This window comes from Alligator mississippiensis, chromosome 6, assembly GCF_030867095.1.
Source record: "Alligator mississippiensis isolate rAllMis1 chromosome 6, rAllMis1, whole genome shotgun sequence".
NCBI lineage: Eukaryota > Metazoa > Chordata > Crocodylia > Alligatoridae > Alligator > Alligator mississippiensis.
The window spans coordinates 99,815,896-99,821,895 of NC_081829.1; positions in this window are offsets into that span (position 1 = coordinate 99,815,896).

Sequence of the window (6,000 nt, forward strand, 5' to 3'; positions counted from 1 at the left end):
TAGCAATATGGCGAATTCCTGTTCTCTGGTAGTTTATAATGTGCAAAATCCGAGCGGTTCTCCACCGGCGGGTTTCCGCCAATATTTTTATGGCTTAATTGGTTCAGTTTTCTTCCTGGATCTTAGAAGGGACTGTCAGAGGAGGAGCCGGTGCCCTGCTCCTGTGCCTCAGCGTGAGGAATATATATCATTTCTTGTAATACCTAGAGGATAGAGGAACCAGAGAGAGAGAGACAGAGAAAGCACAGGTCCCCTTTAGCTCTAGCTAAATCCTTTTCAGCTATAATTCAAGAGCAAAGGGCCACCAAACAACGCAAAGGACATATTTCATCTCTCTTAAAAACTCCAGATGCTCCTGACATGGTGGTTTTTTTTTTCTCCTCTCTCCTTCCTATGGCTTCACTCTAAAGCCACTGAATTACTGCTGTTTCCTCCCGCTTCGTCCCACGGCCAGGACTTGTCCAGCTCTTTATGTGTGTGTGCCTATGTCTATAGCTACCTAGAATAGACATCTATCGCGATACAGATATCGATATGTATAGGGCAGATACCTATCTATCGCGATCTCTATCTACAGATAGATATGTATGGGTAGATATACATAGATATAAATATAGAGATAGACATCTCTCTCTATATCTATACAGATAGATATACATAGATATAGAGATATAGATAGCTCTCTCTACACACACACACACATAGATAGATAGATAGATAGATAGATAGATAGATAGATAGATAGATAGATAGATAGATAGATAGATAGATAGATAGATTCCCCCTTCTTGAAGGCTCTCTCGGTGAAGGGGGGTAGTTAGTTGCCAAAAAGGTCAGCAGGAAGCCAACTGGAGAGGGTAGGCTTCAATTTGGAGGCCTCCCCCCCCCCCAACTCTTTGCTGCAGTTTTGTCAGTGGGGGACGAGAAATCACTTTTAATGGGCTGCTTTAAGGAAAAATAAAGGCCCCCTCCTCTTAGGAAGCCAGATATCAAATCAGCGCGGTACAGACGTCATTAGGACCCGTGCTAAAACATCCATTGGACTATTAGTATTATGATTATTTTGAATAAGGCGATCTCAGTCTTCCTGCAGGACAGATAGATACATCTTTCTATGCATGCGTGTGTGTATACATATGTGTGTGTATCTATTGTATATATATATATATATATATGTGCGTATATAGATTTATATATGTGTATATAGATGTATATATATATATGCGTGTGTATGTATAATATACATGTACATATGTGTGCATATGCGTGTATGCATCTATATTTAGATATAGATCTATATTTAAATCTGTATATAGCTATAGATAGATAGATAGATAGATAGATAGATAGATAGATAGATAGATACCTAAATCTATGTATTTATATCTATCTAGATATATCTATATGCTTGCTCCTATATATAGCTTTGCGTGTGTATATCATTATCTATCTATCTATCTATCTATCTATCTATCTATCTATCTATCTATCTATCTATCTATCTATCTATGTGAGTGTGTATCTCTAGATATGCGGTGACTTGGATGCCGAAGCCAGCCGTGGGCCGGGTGCGGGTGCGGGTGCGGGTGCTGCGGTCGCTCCCGGTCTCCCCGGCCTTTGTTTGTAAACAGAGGAGCTGCGGCCCGAGACAAACCGCGTCTCTCGTAGTAACTAGTGGCTCGGTGCAGAGCGGGGGGGTCCGGATTATTTGGGGGGGGGGGGGATTTGGAGGATGGATCCGTTGTATCCAGCAGCGCTTGGGGCGAGCTGGAGTCCGCACTGCCCGTAGGATAGCGGCCACCCCGGGGTGGTCCCCCCTTGCCCTCGTGCCCCTCGCCTTGATGGGCGAAGCCGGGCTCGGCCCCGGAGCTCCGGGCGGGGGAGGCTGCAGCGCTGGCCGGCCGGGCCCGGGGCTGTGCCCGGCTCGCCCCGAGCAGTGACTTCCCCGGGATTCAGGGGGTGGGGGGTTGTTGCCCCCTCCAGCACAGCCCCCCTCTCCTCCCCCTTCCCCTTGACTTTGGCGGTGCTGCAAGGTGCCCAGCACCGCACACAAAAGAGGCAAGGGCTCCTCTCCTTAAAGCGCCCTCAGCCCATTTCTTTATGGCTCTGCGGGAGTCTCTCCATGCAGTGACCTATTTTTAAAGGCCTATATTGGGTGATCCGTCATATCAAACGCAGGCGGTGAGTCCAGGCCGGGGGGTGCCGGGGCTCTCTCCGGCCTCTCCCGGGCTCCGGGGGCGGGGAGGCAGCCTGCACGGAGTGATTCAAAGACATTTTTTAGGCAAGGAAGGACTTGGCAGCTCTCTTGTCCAGCTGCTGCCCCACGCCTCGGGCCGGCGGGCGGGGGGGTGCGTGCCCCCTTCCCCGCCCGCGCCCGCACGCCGGTGGCCCGGGGGTCTCGGCCGGGGGAGCCGGGGGCATCGGTGCAGCCGACAGGGACAGTCGGGGCAGAGTCCGGGCACTCGAAGAGGTCCTCTACACCCAGGGAAGGAAGGAAGGAAAGAAAACTATCTATCTATCTATCTATTTATCTATCTATCCCCCACCCACGCCGAACTGCCCCTCCCAAGCCCGGGTCCGTCGTTGCGTTGCCCACCCGGGAGGCAGTTATTAGCCCGAATGAAGCCAGGAGCGGGGTCTTCTCCGTGGCCCCTTCAGCTCAGCCGGCTCCTCTGCAGCCCCTCGCTCCGGCCGGGGACCCGCATCCGTCCCGCAGCGGCCCCCACGCGTGGCAGGTCCAGGGGAGAAGGGTCGTGCTCCCCAGCTCTGCCCGGCCCCGATCCTGCCTGTCTCTGCAGCCTCAGCTCTTCCGTGTCCTCAGACGGGGTCCCCAGGATCGGGGCCGGTGGAGATCTCCTCCCCAGGCTCCTGGGGGTGATTTTGGCCTGGTGGTTTCCCGGCCAGTGACCCCCCGGCTCCTTGGTCTGAGCTGCGCCCCGGAGCTGTCCGCCCCCCCACCCCCGCGCCCGAGGCGGGGTGCTCCGCAGGTCCCCCAGCCCCGGCTCCGTTTAGCACGGGATTGCTTGGCCCGGGACACCCAGGGAGGCTGGGCATAGCGGAAGCATCCTTGGCAAGGGTCCTTATCCAGGCATTGCTGAGGACCTGAGGCTGGGGCTCTCACCCCTGGGCAGGGCGGTACATTATTCCCCCGGGGACAACCACCTCGGAGCAACGAGAAGCTACTATAAGGCTCTAACCCATACCTTGGTTTAATCCGGGGTTGATTCTCCCTAGATCTCATACGTGCACAGGCAGGGCAGTCATGCATGCCTGTAATTCGGATTAGTGGGCGTGGATGACATTTAATTCTCAGTGTGCACATGGGGCGTGAATGGCATTTAATTCGGATTAGTGGGAGTGGATGACAGTTCGTTCAGGGCATGCACATGGGGCATGGATGGCATTTAACTCAGATTAGTGGGTGCCTGTCTGTGGGCTCAGAACCACCCTGCTTCCCCCTAGCACCGTTCATCCAGACTGGGAGCAGGTGGGGTGGACTTATGGGTCCACTTCACTCAGAAACATGTCCTGGAGTCTGCAAATCCCCCCTCTATGGCTTGCACACCTTGCTCCACAATAACTTGCTCTCTGCAGAGGCCTGGATCTGACTCAGCCCCTTCACCCAGCACATGCCCCTATGAGACCCTCCAGTTATAGCCGGCTGGCAGGATCGTGGCCAGCACTTCCCTGTCCGTGGAGCTGAGCTGCTTTTCTTGCACCTACCTGGGGAAGTGGAAATCCACATGGATCTGGTTTGGCAGCAGGGGGGAGACTTTGGATTCCCCTGCTCTGATGGGGTTTTACAAGAGGGTGCCCCCCTCCTACCCCTCAGACCCCCTTTCCCCCCTCAGCAGATGTCAGAGATGGGACAGAGAGTCCTATTGTCTCCCAGGTTTAATAAAGGGCCAGCTCAGCTTGCCTGACCTCTGCTCACTTTTGTCCAGGGAAATGCCACCTGTCACGGGAATATAATTAAAGAACACGGCATAAATCACGCAAGTGTTGATCACCAAAGTGACTGCGTACAAATGACACCTCCTTTCCCAGCCCAGAGGATCCTGGCGGCTCTTCCAGTCCTGTCTGTCTAGTTGAAGGCCCCAAACATGTTGTGACTCTCTGTTAGCAACACACACACAACCAGCTGCTTGCTGCCAGCTCCAGGGCCTGCCTGAGAGGGACTTTCCAGCCCCCAGCATCTAGAAGGGACCCTGAATTTCAGCTGGCTGCAGGCTGAGGGGGGTCATTTTATAGGTGCCCCCCTCCTCAGGGCCTGGTTTGCAAAGGCATCCATAGGCAGTCACCTTCCCATAGCCCATCTGTGCTTGTAAGTCTGGACAAACTGAACCAGGCTAGGAACAGGAGCTCTCAGCCAGGCACACTCTTGTAGTCACATATTCCCATGAGGCTGGGAATATACCCTCTCCCCCTCCCACAGCCCCTTGCATTTAGACTCCAGGGGGAATCTGAAGTCTGCTTTCTGGGGACACAGAGCAAAATAAGTGTCCCAAAGGGCATCCACACTCAGATCTAGAGGAAGGAAAGTGGTGGAGGATGGTGGAGCTGCCAGCAGCCAGGAGGATGTGTGGGTGTGTAAGGGAGGCCTATCTGATTGCAGATCCTAAAGCCACAGTCATTGCTCACCATCTCAATCTGAATCATAGATTTTAAACCAGCTCCAAATCGGGAACATAAAAATGAGCAAAAGAAGAAAGGATCCGTGGGTGTGTGGGGAATGGAAAAGAAATTCAAGGAGTGAGGTATCTCTTTCCTTTCCTTACTCAGCTCCGTTGGGACATGAAATATGCCGGCTTTCTTTTCTGGAGAATAAAAGTTCTCTTTTTGTGAGAGTGGAGGGGAGGGCTGCTAGGGGTGCCCTCCTCCATTTTGCACTGCCCTCGAATCACTGAATGAGGCCCCTGGGATGCGGAGGGATGGGTGGTTTGGAGAGATGATACCCGGGCCAGAATAATTTCTACCTATGAAAAGTTTGTGGGACCTTTGGCAGAGAGAAAGCCTGGAGGCTGGAGCAGGAGGAGCTCGGACTGAGCTGGGGAGAGGGGCTGAGCCTGTCCTGGGCCTGGCACCCAGCTGCCAGAGACTTTCCCTTTTGTCATGTTTGGCGTTTCCTTTGCAGACAGGCCCCTTCTGCAGCCAGGTCTCTGAGCAGCAAGGGAGACTGAGAACATTATTAGTATTAATAGTAGCATTAGTACAGTATTATTAGCGTTATCAGTAGTATTATCATTAATATCATCATCCTTATTCACAATCACGGTAATGAGTATTAGCATTAGTACTAGTACTGGCACTAGCATGAATATTAGCATTGGTATTAGTAGTGGTACTAGTATTAACATTAATATTAATCCAGATACTGGTGCTAGCATTAGCATTTGTACTAGTATTGGCATTGGTATTAGTATTAGCTCTGGTACTGGTACTAGCATTAATATTACCATTATTAGCAGTGGTACTAGTATTAGCATTAGTATTAATTCTGGTATTAGCATTATTAGCATTGGCATGAGTACTAGCAGTAGCACTGGTGCTGGTATTAGCATTGTTAGCAGTGGTACTAATATTACCATTAGTATTAGTACTGGTACTAGCATTGCCACTAGTATTAGCATTGGTATTAGTATTAGCACTAGTACCGGTACTTGCATTAGTATTAGCATTGTTCATAGCATTACTAATATTACCATTAGTATTAGTACTGGTACTAATACTAGCATTAGCATTGGCACTAGTATTAGCATTGGTATTAGTATTAGCACTGGTGCTGTACTAGTATTAGCATTGGTAGTAGTGGCACTTGTATTAGCATCAGCATTAGTACTGGCACTAACATTAACACTAGCATTAATATTAGTACTCATACTAGTATTGGTATTAGCATTGATATTAATGTTGGTACTTGTGTTAGCATTAGAATTAATACCGGTACTGGTACTAGCATTAGTACTAGCATTGCTATTAGTATTGGTACTGGTACTAGTA